At 44.2% G+C, this 22,768-nt stretch overlaps 1 protein-coding gene across 2 annotated transcripts in view; it reads left to right on the top strand.

The window, feature by feature from the left end:
- The first annotated feature begins 626 nt into the window (after window positions 1-626).
- Window positions 627-22,768, top strand: part of LOC128702967 (transmembrane protein 229b) — a 77,957-nt gene continuing 55,815 nt past the window's right edge. Inside the window, exon 1 of one of the 2 annotated variants that reach the window (XM_053797465.2) lies at window positions 627-940. The gene's annotated coding sequence lies outside the window, so the exon portion shown is untranslated. Of the gene's footprint in view, window positions 1,142-22,768 lie in introns of both variants that reach the window. The other variant, XM_053797464.2, reaches the window with a different exon arrangement.

The raw sequence follows: 22,768 nt of genomic DNA, 5'->3' as shown, positions 1-22,768 counted from the left end.
ACTGACCCACTTCCACAACTCGCCATCACAGAGGCAAGAACATCAAAACATCAGCTGCCATAATTGCACGTTGCCATACTGTTTCACAAAAAGTTTTTCTGTTCCTCTGGCTTCATAAGGCCCCGTTGCGAGGAAGCAAAAAAATGCTTTAAATTTTTGATGGAGGAAGAAGCAAGCGATGATAACACACGAATCCTGTCACTGGGAACTCACGTCATAGTCAGGTGAGTGTACTCACGAAAGGCTCCCTCCTAGACTCCCACCCTGACATCCCCAACCTCCCACCCCAACCTCACAACCCTCACCTCCCCATCTCCCCTCTTCTCCCCACACCCCGACCAGCTGAAGCTCTCTCGTCGAATCAATAACGTAGCTGCTGCCAACGCGCGATCGCGGAATTTGCAGCAAGAGAATTTGTGTTTTCCAGCGGTATCATGGACTGTAGTTTCATTTCCAGTTCGACGATTCGTAATTCAAGGATAAAAATACTGTCTGCTATCATTAGTAAACAATTCTCGTGTGGTGTTTCGCCCGCTGGCTAGATTGTGCGCCGAGTTAGAGAACGGCAGAGAAACCGTCTTGCTTTAAAACATGTGGATGAGCGGGAGAGAGTGTGTTGAGGAACGGTAGAGGAGGCGGTAGCAGCAGTGTAGCGGCGACCCTTAACCAGATGGAACACGTGACACTCCTCGCTAAGCGCCGTCGATTCTCATAATCTCTTCTCTTCCTCCTCCTCTTCCCCCTCCTCCTCCTCCTAATCCTTCTCCTCCTCCTCCTCCTCCTCCTCCTCCTCCTCCTCCTCCACTCTTCCTCCTCCGAGTTTCTGCGTCACCTCTGTGGTCGAGTGAGCTGCGTTCTCACCACCTCCTTCAGAAGCCCTAAGACTATGCCTGTTTGGGGACGTCCGTCCCGTTTTGTCTTCCAAGACACGATAGTAAATGTTAGTGTTGTGTTAATGTTAATTAGTCCATCGTAGTGTCTTCAGTGTGGTGGTGTTAAAGGTCCTCTTGACAAAGAGCTCAATAGTGCTAACAATGCAACTTGTAATGGTGTGCACCATTAAGTAATCTACGTAACTGTATCAGGGAAGAATACTGAACCTGCCTGACTGCCTGTGTGTCATAAGTTATCAGGTGTTTGGGTAAGTTATGCTGTGAGCTGAGACCAATAATCCCAAGGTTGCTGGGTCGAGTTTTAGCTCCTGGCCCCTGTGTGTGTGTGTTTTGTTACTAGTTACTAGTAGTTAAAGGCACTTGTTGATGGGCATGGGGTCTATGTGTGTTTGTGTGTGTGTTTGTGTGTGTTTGTTTATGTACTCACCTAATTCACCTAATTGTGGTTGCAGGGGTTGAGACTCAGCTCCTGGCTCCGCCTCTTCACTGAACGCTACTAGGTCCTCTCTCTCCCTGCTCCATGAGCTTTATCATACCTCGTCTTAAAGCTATGTATGGTTCCTGCCTCCACTACATCACTTGCCAGACTATTCCACTTCCTGACTACTCTATAACTGAATAAATACTTCCTAACATCCCTGTGGCTCATCTGAGTCTTCAACTTCCAAGTGTGACCCCTTGTTTCTGTGTCCCCTCTCTGGAACATCCTGTCTCTGTTCACCCTGTCTATTCCACGTAGTATTTTATATGTCGTTATCATGTCTCCCCTGACCCTCCTGTCTTCCAGTATCGTCAGGCCGATTTCCCTTAACCTTTCTTCATAGGACATTCCCCTTAGCTCTGGAACCAATCTTGTCGCAAACCTTTGCACTTTCTCTAATTTCTTGACGTGCTTGACCAGGTGTGGGTTCCAAACTGGTGCTGCATACTCCAGTATGGGCCTGACGTACACTGTGTACAGAGTCTTGAACGATTCCTTACTAAGGTATCGGAACGATATTCTCAGGTTTGCCAGGCGCCTGTATGCTGCAACAGTTATCTGGTTGATGTGTGCTTCTGGAGACGTGCTCAGTGTTGTACGTACCCCAAGATCTTTCTCTTTGAGCGAGGTTTGCTGCAATCTTTGGCCACCTAGCCTATACTCTGTCTGCGGTCTTCTTTGCCCTTCTCCGATCTTCATGACTTTGCATTTGTCGGGGTTAAATTCGAGAAGCCAGTTGCTGGACCAGGTGTCCAGCCTGTCCAGGTCTCTTTGAAGTCCTGCCTGATCCTCAGCTGATTTAATTCTCCTCATTAACTTCACACCGTCTGCGAACAGGGACACTTCTGAGTCTAACCCTTCCATCAAGTCATTCACATGTGCCAGAAATAGCACTGGTCCGAGGACCGGCCCCTGTGGGACCCCGCTCGTCAGAGGTGCCCACTCTGATACCTCATCACGTACCATGACTCGTTGTTGCCTTCCTTTCAAGTATTCTCTGATCCACTGCAGCGCCCTTCCTGTTATACGTGCCTGATCCTCTTGCTTCTGCACCAATCTCTTGTGAGGAACTGTGTCGAAGGCCTTCCTGCAGTCCAGGAAAATGCAATCATCCCACCCCTCTCTCTAGTGTCTTACTTCTGTTACTTTATCATAAAACTCCAGAAGGTTTGTGACACAGGATTTGCTTTCCATGAATCCATGCTGGTTGTCATTAATAATCTTGTTCCGTTCCAGGTGCTCCACCACTCTCCTTCTGATAATCTTCTCCATGACTTTGCATACTATACACGTCAGTGACACTGGTCTATAGTTTAGTGCCTCTTTTCGTCTCTTTTTTTTAAAAATGGCAACTACATTTGCCGTCTTCCGTACCTCAGGTAGTTACCCAGTTTCAAGGGATATATTGAAGATTTTTGTTAGTGGCACACACAGCATCTCTGCTCCTTCTTTAAGGGTCCACGGAGACATGTCTGGTCCCACCGCCTTTGAAGTATGAAGTTCACATAGCAGCTTTTTCACCTTCTCGGTTGTGTGTATTTCATCCAGCACTTGCTAGTGTATCCCTTGTTGGTGTGTCTCCCTGTTCCGTCTTCCTGGAGTCTTTCCTGTTTCCACTCTAAATACTTCTTTAAATCTCATGTTGAGCTCCTCACATACTTCTTGGTCATTTCTCGTGAGCTCCCCACCTTCCTTTCTCAGCCTGATTACCTGGTCCTTGACTGTTGTTTTCCTCCTGATGTGGCTATACAACAGCTTTGGATCAGACTTTATTCCCAATGCTATGTCATTTTCGTATTGTCGCTGAGCCTCCCTTCTTATCTGTGCATATTCATTTCTGGCATTTCATCTAATCTCTCTATTTTCCTGGGTCCTTTTTCTTCTGTACTTTTCATTCTCTAATACACTTGGTTTTCGCCTCCCTACACTTTTGGGTGAACCAAGGACTTGTTCTGGTCTTCCCATTATTCTGTTGCCCTTGGGAATAAACCTCTCCTCTGCCTCCTTGCATTTTGCTGTCACATAGTCCATCATTTCTTTTATTGGTTTTCCTGCCAATTCTCTTTTCCACTGAACGTCTTGCAGGGTCTTGCTGGCTCATCCTCACCTCTCTCTCTGGTGGTGTCCCTAACATGTTGATGCATGAGGTTTGCCAGTACTACATCCATCATCTTGGCTCTCCATGTTTCGGGACCCCCATGGGGCTCCAGGTTTTCCCAGTCAATCTCCTTGTGATTGAAATGACCCATAACTAGTAACTTTGCTCTACCCATGTGAGCTCTTCTGGCCACCTCGGCTAGTGTGTCCACCTTTGCTCTGTTGCTCTCTTCGTATTCCTCTCTTGGCCTCTTGCAGTTCTGTGGTGGGTTGTACATCACTGCAATTAACCACCTTAGGGCCCCCAGACTGGATTGGTCCTACTATGTAGTCCCTTTCGCCCATTCCATCCATTTCCTCAAATCCCCACCGTGTGTGTGTGTGAGTGTGTGCACTCACATATATGAGGTTGCAGGGGTCGAATCTTAGATCTTGGGCTCACCTCTCAACTTACCGCTTGCCAAATTTACACCATCCTAGCCTCGGGGGCTCTATCGTACCTATTCTTAAAACTATGTATGAAGCGACTGCCTATAATTCCTGACTATCCTGAGAGTGAAAAAAAATACTTCCTGACATCCCTGAAGTATATCTGTGTTTTTAACTTCAGTCTATGCCCTCGAGTTTCTGATTCTCATGGTGTTATTATGTCTCCGGTGAAAATTCTATCCTCTGATGTCGCCAGATTCAGTTCCCTTAGTTTTTTTCCCTAGTTCGTTCCCTTTAGCTCAGGAATCAGCCTCCTAGTATACCTCTGCACTTTCTCCAGTTTCTTAACATGCTTTTTCAGGCGTGGGTTCGATACTGGTGCTGCGTACTCCAAGATGAGCCTGACACAAGTTGTCTCAAGGGCCCGGAATGACTGTTGAGATTTCTGACGGTTACTCTTAGACTGGCCATACGAGAAATGGTAACAGTGATTATTCATCTGATGCGAGTTTCTGGCAATACACCAGACTCTAGGTCTTCACCTTTCAGTTAGGTCTATACTCCGTGTCCAGTCTTCTTGCCCTTCCCTAATCTTCATAACCTTACATATTCCGGGACTAATCTGGCAGATTATCTATATCCATTTGCAGTGTTTCTCTATCCTCATCAGTGTAAATTCTCAGTACGAGTTGTGCATCATCAGCAAACAATGATATATTTGATTCAGTCCTTTCTGGTGAATGTGTGTGTGTAGTAGTAATAGTAGCAGTAGTAGTACTAGTAGTAGTAATAACAGTAGTAGTAGTAGTAGGGATGGTAGTTATCTGTTAAAGGCTCTTACCAATAGGTATTTGTTTTGTTTTTGTGGGTGTACTCACATATATGTGAATTCAAAGGTAGAGTCTCAGCTCTTGGCCCCACCTCAGTGCTACTAAGTTCAATCACTTCTGGTTTTGAGAGCCTCTCCGTACCTCTTCTTAATGTAATGTGTGGATCCTGCCTCTACCACTTCGTTCGTGAGCGCGCGCGCGTGCGCGCGTGTGTGTGTGTGTGTGTGTGTGTGTGTGTGTGTGTGTGTGTGTTGTGTTGGTGTGTGTTGTGTTGGTGTGTGTGTGTGTGTGTGTATGTGTGTGTGTGTGTGTGTGTGTGTGTGTGTGTGTGTGTGTGTGTGTTGCTGAGTGATGCAACACAAAGAGATTTACCAAAAATAAAACACCAGGTCTTTCCATTGTTGTTCTTCGTGAGAGGAAAACTTAAAAAGACCATCAGTATAGTGGATAAGTTCCCCACCACAAGACTGGCAGGGAGAAAATTCGTTGATTTCTTAATGGAGTTTAAAGCCTATCGATTACACGAGGGTCATTAAGGCTGCATGTATCCTGTTCACCACCAGTCAAAAATACTTTAGTACCTAAAGGATTAAATTAAACTTTTAGCGTATATACACAGACACTCTCCTCTCAGTGTTGAATGATAACTCTAGGTTCCACTGTACTAATCCGCTTGGGCCTCCTACTCATTTCTGCATCATTTCAAGCTCCTAATGTGTTCATTGCAACACGAAAGGCTCAGAGGCCTCATTCAGTTCCGCTGTGGTTGTTTTGCATCTTATAAAAGGCAAGCCACGTCGGATGGAAATGTTCGGCTCAGGAACTTTCACAAGTCTCCGTGAGTCATCAGGAGCTATGCAAAATTGCAAGAGTAGCAATAAGAATAAGGGAAAGTTTTCTCTGAGTGAAATGGAGTGGTGGCACAGCCTGCACTCTGCCTGCACTCTGAAGAAGGGGTGTTAACGTTGCAGTTTTGTAACTGTAGCATAAGAGAACCTCTGGCAAGACAGTGATGGAATGAATGATGGTAAAAGATTTTCTTTTTCGGGCCACCCTGCCTTGGTGGCAGATGGTCGATGTGTTAATAAAACACACACACACACACACACACACACACACATATCAATGAAATATAGACTGCTTGTTGAGGTGGGTATTCAAACAGGAGGAGGCTGAAATTAATCCTCGAGATACCACTGCCACGAATGTCCTCGGATCACGAGAAAAACATGTAGCTTAGCTGCATGCGTAATTCTTGTAAGATCGCTGGCTCAAGTGGTAAGGCGATGTGTACATTATGCTGTCTCTGGAGGCGGTACAAGGTTCGTAGGGTCGTGTCCTGGCCTGCCGCAGTTTGGTATATATATATATATATATATATATATATATATATATATATATATATATATATATATATATATATATATATATATATAATATTACCTATCACAGGGTGAGAGAGCAGAAAATAGAAATATTCTGAGAATAGTTCCATTAAAGAAATTGTTATGTCATCTTCTAGACATACAAATCCACAATATTATTCCCAGAAAAGACCATTGCTGAGCTAGGAAGCCCTAAGGAAGATAATTACCCACAATACCGTGACTGGAACAACTCACAAATAACCCACAATACTGTGGCTGGAACAATTCACAACTATCCCACAATATCGTAGCTGGAACAATTCACAACTAACTCACAATATCGTAGCTGGAACAATTCACAACTAACCCACAATATCGTAGCTGGAACAATTCACAACTAACCCACAATATCGTAGCTGGAACAATTCACAACTAACCCACAATACCATGGCTGGAACAATTCACAACTAACCTACAATTTGGGTGGAAACTAGAGACGACTCACGATGTGGACTGAGAATGGTTCATAATGGATCGAAATATCGTCTAAGATGTTTCGATCCGTCCTGAACCATTATCAGGGCCGTCATTTATATTTTAAGTTATCTCAGTAAAATATTTATGTACAGTAAATATGTATTTTAGGAACATAAGTAAATTGATATCTGTTAATCTCACTCCGTGGAGGTGCCTTGACGTCAGTAAAGGGCTCTTGATCCAAGGATCCTAGGTGCTGTGTGAAACCTTGGACTTAAAAACCGCAATACAGTGGTAGTAATTGTCGTAGGAGTACCAGCATATCTGGAAAATATGACCTACAGCATGTCTTTAAGGTGTGGCATCCAGCATGTCTGGAAGGTATAAACATCCAGCATGTCTGGAAGGTATAAACATCCAGCATATCTGGAAAATATGACCTACAGCATGTCTTTAAGGTGTGGCATCCAGCATGTCTGGAAGGTATAAACATCCAGCATGTCTGGAAGGTATAAGGTGTTGTCTGAAGCAAACGTCACGCTACATGCATTATTCTCCCACTCTTGTCGATGGAAGGTGACAGATAGAACCATCGTCCGGTCACTCTCCTAACCTCATTCTCATGCAGGGCCGCCATACACTAAATTTATCTTGGCTTCGTTTCATGTTGCCTTCGCCCGCCCATTTATTTTCAGCTGTTCTTGGCGATTCACGAGTAACGGACGGAGGATCGAGCCTGCGCTGTTCACAGAGGTTCAGCGCTTAGTTAAATGCATTCACGGGGTTTGTTCTCTGCTGGTTCCAGTCTCTTGGGATCGTCAGCTAAAATGATCTGATATTTGCATCTTCTTTAAGCAAACTGATAATGGTGGCGTTTTAAAATGCAATATTCTTTATAACACACACACACACACACACACACACACACACACATATATATACACAGGAGCCAGGAGCTATGAATCGACCCTTGCAACCACATGCAGATGAGTACATACACATGTGGGGGTACCTCAAGGAGTGGAACTAGACCCCCTTCTCTTCTTAATAAACACTGACAGAGACAGAGATAGAGAAAGATACAGAGATAAACAGAGTTAGCCAGCCAACAAGAGCTAGCTAGCCAGCCAAAGTCATCCAGCCAGCTAGCCAGTCAAAGTCATCCAGCCAGTCAAAGTCATCCAGCCAGTCACAGTCATCCAGCCAGCCAGACAGCCAGGCAGCCAGACAGCCAGCCAGCCAGACAGCCAGCCAGCTGAACATGAGTACATATATTGCAGAATCCTCCCTCTCTCTCTCTCTCTCTATCTCTCTCTCTCTCTCTCTCTCTCTCTCTCTCTCTCTCTCTTTCTCTCTCTCTCTCTCTCTCTCCTCTCTGTCTGTCTCTCTCTCTCTCTCTCTCTCTCTCTCTCTCTCTCCCTCTCTCTCTCTCTCTCTCTCTCTCTCTCTCTCTCTCTCTCTCTCTCTCTCTCTCTCTCTCTCTCTCTCTCTCTCTCTCTCTCTCTGTCTCTCTCTCTCTCTCTCTCTCAATTTAGGGCATAGGTGATATGACATTTTTAATTTCGCTGTTACCTGATGAGTAATAAAGATTCTCCTATGTTGTACAAGTGTCTCATTCTTCAATTCGTCGGTTTTCTGCACGAGGTACATTACAAAAGCGCTAGAGGATGGAGACAGGATGCGAGAAGACTGCTTAAGTGGTCTAACTAGTATCTACGGGAGTTTAACCCAGACAAGTGCAAGGTACTGGAAGTCTGGGAGAGAGCGAAGGTAGACGATATAAAAATGAATAAACGGGGAGGGAAGAGGACACAGAAAGCAAGTACTGGAAATTACCTACGGGTAATCACTACACAGACAATATTCCCAGAGGGGTACATGAACCACATTGCATCAGCAACGCATTCAAGGCCAGCAGATTTTAGAATTGCCTGTAGGTACCTCAGTAAAGAATCTTTCAAGACTTTGTACTCGTGTACGAATGGTATATAATACCGACAAGATGAGATTAAGACACATGTGCAACATCTGGGTATCTTTATTGTAGACGTTTCGCCATCCAGTGGCTTTATCAATACAAATTCTAGGACATAACTTGAAGACAGTAGAACTATGTACAGAAGATGAGGTAATCAGTCCCTCAACCTAGGAGCAGGTGCGAAGAGCACCATAGTCGTGGAGATTCTGAAGCAGAAGAAAGGATCCTGGCGCTTATATAGTAACGTCAGGTGAAGCAGACGAGGGCAAATTCACTGGTAGGCGGGATTCCCCAGTGGAAGTAGGTCCTTCCCAAAGAGATGGGTTAGTTGTAGTAGTAGTTGTCGTAGTCGTGAAGGTTATGTACATGTCCTCAGAATTAAGATTCCATGATGTTGCAGTGTCTGACAAGATGTGTACGAATGGTATATAATACCGACAAGATGAGATTAAGACACATGTGCAACATCTGGGTATCTTTATTGTTGTCTTCAAGTTATGTCCTAGAATTTGTATTGATAAAGCCACTGGATGGCGAAACGTCTACAATAAAGATACCCAGATGTTGCACATGTGTCTTAATCTCACTTTGTACTCGATATATCTCAAGCCTATTTAAGAATATACAGCACCAGTCTTATATTTACACCTGAGTACACCTAGGAAAAGTAGAAATAATTGCAATTAGAGAAGATTGAACTAGGAAGAGAGGCTGAGAGAATTAACCCTGAGAATCTTGGAAGAGAGAGTTTTGTTTTAAATCAGGGGGATGTGCTAAGCCCCGTAGGGTTTAGCACATCCCCCTGACGAAACCCCGTAGGGTTTACCTACCCTGTGTGTGTGTGTTATAAGGAATATTATTTGTGTATTGTTCCAGGGGACTCAATCAATCCAGGGAGGAGGTAGACAGGTCCAGTTCCTTCGATCAAAAGCCCCTGACGAGCATTAAGGCCCCTTGATGGGTTGAGAAAGAGAAGGACCAGGGAAGATATGATATCAACTTACAAAGTACTCAGAGGTTTCGATAGCTCTGAGACACGCCGCTCGAAATGCGACACGCAAGGGGAGATTAAAATCACAGATTAACCACAAAAACATTACGAAATGCCTCGTCAGACTTATAGTGGTTAATAAATGGCTGAACTTGATTAGGCGTTGGTGAAGGCAGACGCCATACACATACTGAACGAACTTCATACACATTCTGCAGGGAGGATGCGAAGGTGACCAGGGGGCCAGGAACCGTTATGTGCTGCCTAATTTGTGGAGCTAACACGCGGGGCCAGGAGCTGAGTATCGACCGTGAAAACACAACCAGGTGGATACACACACACACACTCTGTGTACCAATCAGTAAGAGAAATGCGGAATATAGAAAGGGTTCTAAGCTTAACCAGACCCAAAGAGAGGACACAAAGAGAGGAACCAAAGAGAGGAACCAAAGAGAGGACACAAAGAGAGGACACAAAGAGAGGACCCAAAGAGAGGACCCAAAGAGAGGACCCAAAGAGAGGACCCAAAGAGAGGACCCAAAGAGAGGACACGAAGAGAGGACACAAAGAGAGGACACAAAGAGAGAACCCAAAGAGAGGACACAAAGAGAGAACCCAAAGAGAGAACCCAAAGAGAGGACACAAAGAGAGAACCCAAAGAGAGAACCCAAAGAGAGGACACAAAGAGAGAACCCAGAGAGAGAACCCAAAGAGAGGACACAAAGAGAGGAGAGAAAAAATAGAAAGAAATAGAACACGGAATTCGATAAAGAGCACAGAGATAATCCGAACTCGTACGTAACTAAATGGACGAGTCATTCTGTTTGCTTTCATAACAGTGCAGTTCAATACCGTTTGTGCGTTATAGATCTATACCTTAACGCTAGTTAGAATATAGGAGCTAGAAGCATCTGATAAAGGCAGAGAGAGGGAGAGTCACAAAAAATACATTACCTAACAATATATTTCAGTGTCGTTTGTGCTCTATGGATCTATTTGTGTATAAGTTGCATCATGTAGTTTTAGATATAAAGATTATTATTATTATTATTATTATTATTATTATTATTATTATTATTATTATTATTATTATTATTTAGGGATAAGACAACCAAATGAGAAAGGGAGTAACGCGTACCAGAACTGAAAGGAATTCACTATGAGGAGGCCTGGTCGTGGACCGGGCCGCGGGGGCGCTGACCCCCGGAATGCCCTCCAGGTAATAAGGAGAGGATGAGAGAACTAAACTAGAAATACCGATTTCATTTCTCTTAAAGAGGGTTGTTATATATATACCAAAAGGTGTGTGTCTTTCATTGTATATACACGGAACCTGAAGGATATTTCTCTGGGGTCAACGCCCCTGCGACTCGGTCCCAGACCAGGACTCCTTATGCTTATTTTAATTCCTGTTAAAAGGATCAAAATATCCTTACCCGTTGTGAATAGGTTAAACGCAGTCTTAATGACCCTCGTGTAGTCGATAGACTTCCACCTTAATATGCTAAACAACCAAATAAGTCGTTGTGATTAATTAAGAAACTCTAGTTAACATTATTCGTTAAAATATTCTCGTAGTACACTGTACTGAGGGAACGTCAGGTACTTATGTACTCTGTGTCACTGTCATCACGTGTGTACTCAGGGAGTTTGAGTCCTCTTCCCACGGGACTTCACATTACCGCTTAGTTTCAGACTTACCAGTGTTCCATCTCTCTATGGTAAGTCATAGTTCTCTTCACTGCTGCACTCTAGTTCCTGGACCCTCGTAACACTTCAGCTTTAAGACGTAACTCTGTCTACCAGCACTCACTAGCTCCTGGACCCTAATAACACTTCAGCTTTAAGAGGTAACTCTCTCTCTCCACCACCACGCCACTCCAAACTCTAGCTCCTGAACACCAATAAAGCTACTTACATCATCTCTTTCCACAAGCAACACTAAGTCAAGGTGATGCAGCATCACCCTAACACAAAATAAAACGATTCTCTCCACCGTCACACTAGACCAGGCTACAGCTCCTGTACCCTCGCCACTCCATGGGATCTAAACTTTCCGTTCACTGATGGTATTTCACTTATATCCTAAAGAATCTGGGTTCAGTATCTAGACGTGATGAGATATGTGGATAAATCTGTTTCACCAGCGCAACAAGCTTCTTCAGTCGAATATGTGAGCATAATACTGGAGACAGTAGAAGTATTTTGGGGTACTCAGTCCCTCAGCCTTGATTGTGCCTGTAAATCCTTTCGTCAAGAGCTCCTCAGAGCTTCTCAGAGCTTCTCAGAGCCCCTCAGAGCCCCTCAGAGTCCCATGACATGTTCCACTCTCTCTGAGATGTTTCACTCTCCATAACATGCTTCACTCTCCATGACACTTTTCACTCTCCATGACATGTTTCACTCTCCATAGCATGTTTCACTCTCCATGACATGCTTCACTCTCCATGACATTTTTCACTCTCCATGACATGTTTCACTCTCCATGACATGTTTCACTCTCCATGGAAATATAAACACAAATGCAGTATAATGTGATCCTTTATTGACAACGTTTCACCCACACAGTGGGCTTTTTCAAGTCACACACGGATCTACCTGGGGTTGGAAGGTACGAGAGTATTTATAGGCATGTTCAGAATGTTGAGGTCAGGTGGAGAATGCTGCATCTGATGATCTACCGGGTGGGGTTATAGAGTCTTGGGTAGCTTGGCAGGGGTATTGGACAAGTTGTGAGTAGACCTTCTGCAGTGTTCTATGTTCTTATGTGGGATAGCGATGAAGAAGTTTCTTGGCGAGTGGTTCAGCTATGTTATAGAAGCCATTGTTCTGGTTGAAATTGTTGGTTGTAGAGATGAGCGATGATTCCAGGATTCTTCTGTATTGAGTGTTGTCTTCTGTGGTTATAAGTCTTGAGTTTCTGTAGTTAATTAAATGGTTGTGTGAATTGCGATGTTGTACACAGGCATTCCTTGTATCGTCAGTCCTGCTTGCATATTGGTGTTCTGAAATACGTGTTTGGAGGTCTCTTGATGTTTCGCCCACATATAATTTGTTGCAGTCATTACAAGGGATTATGTATACCCCTGCAGAGGATGGAGGCTTGTCCTGTCTACTACTGGTGATGTCCTTGATGGTCGTGGTTGTGGAGGTAGATACTTGGAATGATGTTTTCGCAAAGATGTTGGAAACATGTTTGGCAATGGAGTTGGTTGGGAAGCCTATGTATCTCTTCTCGGCAGTGTCTTCTCTGGGTGTGTTGAAGATGTTTAATGCCCGCCGTCTGCAGTCTCTGATGAAGTGACGAGGATAGTGGAGTTTAGAAAATACTTGTTCAATTATAGTGCATTCTTCCTCAAGGAACTCATTGCTGCAGATTCTGAGTGCACGTAGGAAAAAGCCTATAATTACACCACGTTTAGTTTTGGTGTCGTGGTGAGAGTAGAAGTGGAGATCGTCTCACCACGACACCAAAACTAAACGTGGTGTAATTATAGGCTTTTTCCTACGTGCACTCAGAATCTGCAGCAACGAGTTCCTTGAGGAAGAATGCACTATAATTGAACAAGTATTTTCTAAACTCCACTATCCTCGTCACTTCATCAGAGACTGCAGACGACGGGCATTAAACATCTTCAACACACCCAGAGAAGACACTGCCGAGAAGAGATACATAGTCTTCCCAACCAACTCCATTGCCAAACATGTTTCCAACATCTTTGCGAAAACATCATTCCAAGTATCTACCTCCACAACCACGACCATCAAGGACATCACCAGTAGTAGACAGGACAAGCCTCCATCCTCTGCAGGGGTATACATAATCCCTTGTAATGACTGCAACAAATTATATGTGGGCGAAACATCAAGAGACCTCCAAACACGTATTTCAGAACACCAATATGCAAGCAGGACTGACGATACAAGGAATGCCTGTGTACAACATCGCAATTCACACAACCATTTAATTAACTACAGCAACTCAAGACTTATAACCACAGAAGACAACACTCAATACAGAAGAATCCTGGAATCATCGCTCATCTCTACAACCAACAATTTCAACCAGAACAATGGCTTCTATAACATAGCTGAACCACTCGCCAAGAAACTTCTTCATCGCTATCCCACATAAGAACATAGAACACTGCAGAAGGTCTACTCACAACTTGTCCAATACCCCTGCCAAGCTACCCAAGACTCTATAACCCCACCCGGTAGATCATCAGATGCAGCATTCTCCACCTGACCTCAACATTCTGAACATGCCTATAAATACTCTCGTACCTTCCAACCCCAGGTAGATCCGTGTGTGACTTGAAAAAGCCCACTGTGTGGGTGAAACGTTGTCAATAAAGGATCACATTATACTGCATTTGTGTTTATATTTCCATTGTGTCGGTATTTTATACCATTTATTTCCTTCACTCTCCATAGCATGTTTCACTCTCCATGACATGTTTCACTCTCCATAGAATGTTTCACTCTCCATGACACGTTTCGCACTCCATAGCATGTTTCACTCTCCATGACATGTTTCACTCTCCATAGCATGTTTCACTCTCCATGACACGTTTCGCACTCCATAGCATGTTTCACTCTCCATAGCATGTTTCACTCTCCATGACATGTTTCACTCTCCATAGCATGTTTCACTCTCCATGACATGTTTCACTCTCCATAGCATGTTTCACTCTCCATGACACGTTTCGCTCTCCATAGCATGTTTCACTCTCGATGACACGTTTCACTCTCCATAGCATTTTTCACTCTTCCTAACATGTTTCACTCTCCATAGCATGTTTCACTCTCCATGACATGTTTCACTCTCCATGACATGTTTCACTCTCCTAAGATGTTTCACTCTACGTGACATGTTTCACTCTTCTCTTAATCCATATGGAATCATTTTCATTTGATCTAAAATCTTGCTGGGAAATACAAGTTCTCCTGGGCAGCTCTTACGTTCTCTCTCTTCGTTCCTCTTCGTAAGACCTTCGTAGATAGAACCACCAGTCAGTCCTAGAGAGGTTCTTTCTAAACCCATTATAATCTTTAGGGCGAAAATATGGGAGCGATTACATTATTCTTATTATCACACTATTATCACTGGTGAAGGTAATATGTTTTGTAATTACTTGTGTAATCTAGAGATTAGAAAATCTCTAGATTATTGTCTGGGGTTTACCAACTGGGTGGAAACACGGGGCGTGTTTCCTTACATCTACTGTCCTGTTCGCCTAGCAGTAAGTAGGTACCTGGGTGTTAGCCACCTTGCTTTTGTCACTGATCGGCTAGCAGTAAGTAGGTATCTGGGTGTTAGTCACCTTGCTTTTGTCACTGATCGGCTAGCAGTAAGTAGGAATCTAGGTGTTAGTCACCTTGCATCTGCTGTCATTGTTCGCTTAGCAGTAAGTAGGAACATAGGTGTTAGTCACCTTGCATCTGCTGTCACTGTTCGCCTAGCAGTAGGTAGGAACCTAGGTGTTAGTCACCTTGCATCTGCTGTCATGGTTCGCTTAGCAGTAAGTAGGAACATAGGTGTTAGTCACCTTGCATCTGCTGTCACTTCGCCTAGCAGTAAGTTGGAACCTAGGTGTTAGTCATCTGCTGTCACTGTTCGCTTAGCAGTAAGTAGGAACATAGGTGTTAGTCACCTTGCATTTGCTGTCACTGTTCGCTTAGCAGTAAGTAGGTACCTGGGTGTTAGTCGACTGGTGTGAGTCGCATCCTGGGGGACAAGATTGAAGGACCACAATGGAAATGAGACAGACAGTCCTCGATAACGCACTGACTTTCTTGGGTTATCTGACTGGCTAACCCTCCGTGGTTAAAATTTCGAATAAAATCTTATTCCTCTGGCTGGTTATGCTAAGAAAAACTGCTTGAAAAAGATTTCTTGGACTATTAAATACTCAGTCAAAGAATTCCAATCATTTTGGCTAAAATTAATTTCTGTCTTATCGTGTGGCGAAGTCTTACCAATTTCCAAGGTCAGGTACTTGTATATCAGACCTAAAATTAACTTCTCGTCTTCTTAAAATTCTGCCACGACTGATTTCCGTTTATTTCCTCAGGTTTCATATATCATTTTTTTTTTAGAAACTATTCATGTTTTATCGGACACGAAGCTTCTGTCTTCACTCCCAGTTCTCGTTAATCACATGAGCGTGAGGCAACTTAAACCCCTGAATGTGGTGCTCGGCAGGTACACATTCCGACGTTTCATACTGAACCACATCTCAGTCGTTATTTATTTTTTGCTGTACTGTTAGCACTTCGACTACATGCATTATAAATACTGAAACACCCTTTTTCTTCTGTATTTTCTTCTCTCCCTGTTCACTTCTGTTTTTCCATTGTTTCTGTTGCTATTTCCCTTATCAAATATTTCTTAATTAGTTTCTTATTCAATACTGAAACACCCTTTTTCTTCTGTATCTTCTTCTCTTCCTGTTCACTTCTGTTTTTCCACTGTTTCTGTTGCTATTTCCCTTATCAAGTATTTCTTAATTAGTTTCTTTTTCAATATCTTGCCTGATGTTATTGTTCTCCCATAATTATCATCATTTCTGTAATCCATAGTGTCACAATATTGAAAATTTATTCTGGTCAAATCTATTGACTCCCACACTTCCATTTTCTGACAAGTATCCAAAGTAATTCTAACTATTTTTATCTTAAAGCTAGATATTTTGCAGCAACAGCCTCTCAGCTGAACTAGTTAATGCTGCTAGCCCTGCCCTAAATAGCTGCATCACATCACTGTCATATTCCAGTTACTAAAAACCCTGTCCATAAATTAGAGATTCCCCCAGTGCAAAAATATTCTTACCTTCACTAGTGTTTTTTATTGTGCTATTCTCAATGGACGAACTACACTCGTCTGGCTCCTCAGCAAAGACTTTAGTTGTCTAAACAGCAGTGTCTTCACCTTCAGCTTAATACCTCTCTTACAGACCAGCTTTCATTCACTGCAACTATTATCCCCTTCCATGTTGCAGGGATGAATCTTGTTCTCCTCTCTAAGAGGCTGTATCTCTTTACAAGTTAACTCTAGCTCTGCCTTTAGATGAAGTTATAGCTGTTAAAAGCTTAGCACTTCAATTGCACTAGTACTAAAAATTCACTAAGCATATCTTCAAAGGACACAGAGCAAGCAAAAAAAGTTCTTACAATAAAAACCTGTATAATTCCAGTGGTTTTCCTTTAGTGTTGTTGACAGTGTGTCCTCAGACCTAGGGGCCACAGGAAGTAGTAATCTTGTTTATCTATACACATACTCCTGTTGAGGATTGAATTCGGGTTATTCGTTTGCGAGTTAGACTCTGCCGCGTCATATAGCGTGATGTATGCATTGCTAACGATCCGGTAACGTCACGAGACGTGGTGGCATCGCCAACATATCAATAATGACGCGTGGCCACGTGTCGAGTGAGTGTGGAAAGCTCTCTGATGCAACTAGTCATGGCACAAGGTATATGCACGGAAAGGTTTATATCTCTGTGTATAAATATTGATAAAATGGCCGACTATTTTTCAGGTAAAAGCACACATTAACCACTAAGATATTTATTACGTCTATGTTTCGCTCTCCAAGAACTTTATCAAGCCAATACAAACAATGCAAAGACAGGACTTTAAGGAAAACATTTTGCCACTCAGGGCAAAACGTTGTCATTAATAAATATTCTGAACATAATGACGCGGAGGAAGAACATAAATGCTGAAAGAAAAACCTACTGACAGATGCTAGTAGTAGTATTTGTAGCAGTAGTCAGGTGACAGAGAGGTTTATCGTTTTAAAGAGGATTTTTGTTTTGATTTAAGAGATGACAAAGTTGTACCTGTTCTATATAATTAATTCTGTAATAGAGATTCATGATGGTTCGAGTTATTGTTGTGTATGAGTGGGTGGGCGCCGGGTGCCGTTCCATTTCATCAAATGGCTGGGGGTGTTCTGGTGGTGTATACAAGCGTAGTTCAAATTGTCACATCTACACCCATAGACGTGTTCGTTTAGATGGGTTCCAAGATTTCGCGCTGTTTCCCCAGGCTTACATTTGTCACAGCCTCCACAAGGGATGTGAACCACTGCATTATCAGCCTCAAGGTTCTTCACTTTGGGTGCTTTGAGATTTGTAATGGATGTGTTGACTGCAGTGATGATTAGTGTTGTCTTCTACGAGGACTTTGAAGACGTTCAGGGTAACTTGGCTGTGGAGATGATAACTTAGTTCAAGGTGGTGTCAGTGCGTGGTGAGTCCATATGAAGGACTCTTCTCTTGTAGTCTTTGATTAAAAAAAAAGTGTATCTCTGTGAAGGTTGGTTTATGGATAAGCAATTCGCGTCACAAAACTCGGGGCTGTAGATGAGGAATCCTTTCAAGAAATATATGATGACGATACTTGGTTTAAATCAGGAAGACCTCGCTGGAAGATCACAAAGACTGTTGTGGTAGATTATAAACACTGTGCTGGAAGATCACAAAGACTGCTGTGGTAGATCATAAACACTGTGCTGGAAGATCACAAAGACTGCTGTGGTAGATTATAAACACTGTGCTGGAAGATCACAAAGACTGCTGTGGTAGATCATAAACACTGTGCTGGAAGATCACAAAGACTGTTGTGGTAGATCATAAACACTGTGCTGGAAGATCACAAAGACTGTTGTGGTAGATCATAAACACTGTGCTGGAAGATCACAAAGACTGCTGTGGTAGATCATAAACACTGTGCTGGAAGATCACAAAGACTGCTGTGGTAGATCATAAACACTGTGCTGGAAGATCACAAAGACTGTTGCGGTAGATCATAAACACTGTGCTGGAAGATCACAAAGACTGCTGTGGTAGATTATAAACACTGTGCTGGAAGATCACAAAGACTGTTGTGGTAGATCATAAACACTGTGCTGGAAGATCACAAAGACTGCTGTGGTAGATTATAAACACTGTGCTGGAAGATCACAAAGACTGCTGTGGTAGATTATAAACACTGTGCTGGAAGATCACAAAGACTGTTGTGGTAGATCATAAACACTGTGCTGGAAGATCACAAAGACTGTTGCGGTAGATCATTAACACTGTGCTGGAAGATCACAAAGACTGCTGTGGTAGATCATAAACACTGTGCTGGAAGATCACAAAGACTGCTGTGGTAGATCATAAACACTGTGCTGGAAGATCACAAAGACTGCTGTGGTAGATCATAAACACTGTGCTGGAAGATCACAAAGACTGTTGTGGTAGATCATAAACACTGTGCTGGAAGATCACAAAGACTGTTGTGGTAGATCATAAACACTGTGCTGGAAGATCACAAAGACTGTTGTGGTAGATCATAAACACTGTGCTGGAAGATCACAAAGACTGTTGTGGTAGATCATAAACACTGTGCTGGAAGATCACAAAGACTGTTGTGGTAGATCATAAACACTGTGCTGGAAGATCACAAAAGACATTACAGAGAGCACAGGGAAATCACACACAAACAAAATCACACTGGAACCCTTGGGTCAGGACACGGTCGTCCGTGACCACAAGCAATCACAACCTGACAGTCAAGGTCACAGGTCATCACACAAGGACGACCATCACCACAAAACTTTTGACCTTTCGCGTGTTACGTCCAAATTAATTTAGTTCTCACACAATAATATAACAACGATTTGTTTTATGAATTCAAGTCTTGGATTCCTTGGTAAAAAGGGAGCCATTTTTCTTAAAACAATAGTCACTACACACGCACATACCACATATTTATACAATAAACTGTGCTGAGATATGCCATATATCTGCCAATTTATTGGACAAATTTACAAAGGCATGTGGAGAATTTAGAAAGGTATAAGACGTATTTACATAGTGATGGAGTAATGATGAAAGTTTTTCTTTTTCGGGCCTCCCTGCCTTGGTGGGAGACGGCCGATGTGTTGATAAAAAAATAAAATAAGGCATTTACGGGGCTACAGTGCCCAGTAGCCTGGTGGCTAAAGCTCTCACTTCTCATGGCGAGTGTCTGGGTTCGAATCCATGTGAGGGTAGAAACATTTGGCGTGTTACTTTACACCGGTTGTCTGTGTCCACCCATCAGTAAAATAGGTACCTGGGAGTTAGTTGGCTGGTGTGGGTCGCATCCTGGGACAAAACTGACCTAATTTGCCCGAAATGTTCAGCATAACAAGGGACTTTCTATATAATAGTATGTCATTGATGTCGGCTAGGTCTGTATACCTTGTACATGTACTTGTAGAAATAAAAATCTTATTATTATTATGATTATTATTGTAATTATTATTATTATCATTATTATTATTATTATTATTATTATTATTATTATTATTATTATTATTATTATTATTATTATTATTTATGTACAAAGGTATGAGAGGTATTTACAAAAGTATGGAATGTATTTACAAAGGCATGGGACGTATATACATAGGTATGAGACGTATTTACAAAGGTGTAAAACGTATTTACAAAGGTATATTATAATTTTAAACCGTCTTACGAGACACCATCAACACAAGCTCCATTCCTGTATGTAGAAACTGGTAGTTACCAGCAGGTGTCCCGTGGTTCGATTGTTAGCGCACTCAACTTAATGAGTGTCCGGGGTTCGATCCCCGGTACGGATGGAAACGTTGGGCATATTTCCTTACACCTGCTGTCCCTGTTCACCTAACATCAAGTAGGTACCTGGGTGGTAATCGACAGGTTTTGTTAATGCTGTTCTTGCTGTTGAACATCAAGAACAGTATTAACAACAGTATTAACAACAGTATTAACAACAGTATTAACAACAGTATTAACAACAGTATTAACAACAGTATCTTTGCCAAGTAGGTTGCAAAGATACGGCCGTAGACTAGTTTGGCTTTAATTGAAAAGGAGTGAGTACAATAAGTGTCAGGGGCCCGAGACTGTTCAACTGCCTCCCAGCATACATAAAGGGGATTACCAATAGAGCCCTGGCTGTCTTCAAGGTGGCACTGGACAAGCACCTAAAGTCGGTTCCTGACCAGCCGGGCTGTGGCTCGTACGTTGGTTTGCGTGCAGCCAGCAGTAACAGCCTGGTTGATCAGGCTCTGATCCACCAGGAGGCCTGGTCACAGACCGGGCCGCGGGGGCGTTGACCCCCGGAACTCTCTCCAGGTAAACTCCAGGTCAACGGGTAAAGTGAGGGAATGACCGATACCCAGTCCGTTGAGGGGAGGTTGTTGAACCCGTGAGGGTAGGCCGTGTAGTGAGACCGGGTAGGCTCCGCGTCTCACTAACTTGTGCAGGCCTAGAGAGGGAAGCACCGTAGTGCCTCGGGATAAGATAAGATAAGATTTCGTTCGGATTTTTAACCCCGGAGGGTTAGCCACCCAGGATAACCCAAGAAAGTCAGTGCGTCATCGAGGACTGTCTAACTTATTTCCATTGGGGTCCTTAATCTTGTCCCCCAGGATGCAACCCACACCAGTCGACTAACACCCAGGTACCTATTTGCTGCTAGGTGAACAGGACAACAGGTGTAAGGAAACGTGTCGAATGTTTCCACCCGCCGGGAATCGAACCCGGGCCCTCCGTGTGTGAAGCGGGAGCTTTAGCCACATGCTGTCTACGGTGTGGGCGGCATCCTGGGGGTGGTAGTATTGTTTAGACAGGGCTGGGTCTTGGAGTGATCTGATGTAGAGTAACATCTCTTAGACATATTAATTTTGCTTCGAGTTCTTGTCATCTGGAGCAAAAGTGATTTGTATGTATAATGAACCACTGAGGATGCACTTCTGCATCCTCAATGGTTCATTATACATAGAAGAGAAAAACCTCACCTTCGTGTGTTAGTGTGACTAGTTAATAGTCCAATCGGACCGAAACGTCGTCACAAGCCTCTCTCTCAAACGTGTGGGTTTTATGAGTATTGTTCCAGTCACGGTATTGTGCCTTTTTTTGTTCCATATGCAGTGAGACTTTAATTTTCGACTCCCAGCTGGAGCCCTCATCAGGAGAATGTCATTCCACTGAATGACGTTCTCATTTCCACAGCTGTTTTCCTGTCTACAAGTGGGATACCTATCAGCATGTGTAATTACAAAAGTCAGTAATAACATGTAGGCAATTACAAACACAGATTAGCAATAACATATTGGTAATTATATGAGATACGGAAGCGTAGTTTATTAGCAGTAACTAGGTCAGCAGTGTGTATGTCTAACATTAATGTTATATACATGAGGCCAGCAGGCTGTGAGGCCAACAGGCTGTGAGGCCAGCAGGCTGTGAGGCCAGCAGACAGGCTACGAGACCATCAGGCAGGCTATGAGACCATCAGGCAGGCTACAAGGCCAGAAGGCAGACTGCGAGGCCAGCAGGGAGTGAGGCCAGCAGGCTGTGAGGACGGCAGGCTGTGAGGACGGCAGGCTGTGAGGCCAGCAGCTATGAGGACAGCACGAGGCCACCATCTGTGAGGCAGGCTGTGAGACCAGTCTGTGAGACAGCAGGCTGTGAGGACACAAGGCCAGACAGGCTACGAGACCGGCAAGCTGCTGGGACGCCATCAGGGAGCTGAGACCAACAGCAGGCTGTGAGGCCACATCAGGCTGTCAGCAGGATACGAGGCCAGCGGGCAGGCTACGAGTGAGGCTGCAGCAGGCTATGAGACAGCAGGCAGGGTGAGGCCAGCAGCAGTCTGTGAGGTCAGCAGGCTGTGAGGCCAGCAGGCAGGTTGTGAGGAGCAGCAGGCTGTGAGGCCACAGCAGTCTGTGAGGCCAGCAGACAGGCTGCGAGCCAACAGGCGCTGCGAGGCCAGCAGGCTGCGGGCCCGCAGGCAGGTTGTGAGGTCAGCAGGCAGGCTGATGGCGCAGCAGGCTGCGAGACCACAGGCAGACTGCGAGGCCAGCAGGCAGGCTACGAGATCAGCAGGCAGGCTACGAGGCCAGCAGGCAGGCTGCAACAGCAGCAGGCTGCAGGCCACAGGCAGGCTGCGAGACCAGCAGGCAGCGGGCAGGATACGCAGACCGAAGGCTGCGAGACCAGCAGGGCTACGAGGCCAGCAGGCAGGCTGCGAGCCAGCAGGCAGGCGCGAGGCCAGCAGGCATGCTGCGAGGTCAGCAGGCAGGCTGTGAGGCCAGCCAGCGAGGCCCGCAGGCAGGTTGTGAGGTCAGCGCAGGCTGTGACCAGCAGGCAGGCTGCGAGGCCAGCAGGCAGGCTGCGAGGCCAGCAGGCAGGCT

Source organism: Cherax quadricarinatus, chromosome 86 (genome assembly GCF_038502225.1).
Source record: "Cherax quadricarinatus isolate ZL_2023a chromosome 86, ASM3850222v1, whole genome shotgun sequence".
Classification (NCBI taxonomy): Eukaryota; Metazoa; Arthropoda; class Malacostraca; order Decapoda; family Parastacidae; genus Cherax; species Cherax quadricarinatus.
The sequence above is the reverse complement of the archived record's forward strand: the minus strand, read 5'-3'. Positions and strand labels throughout refer to the sequence as shown.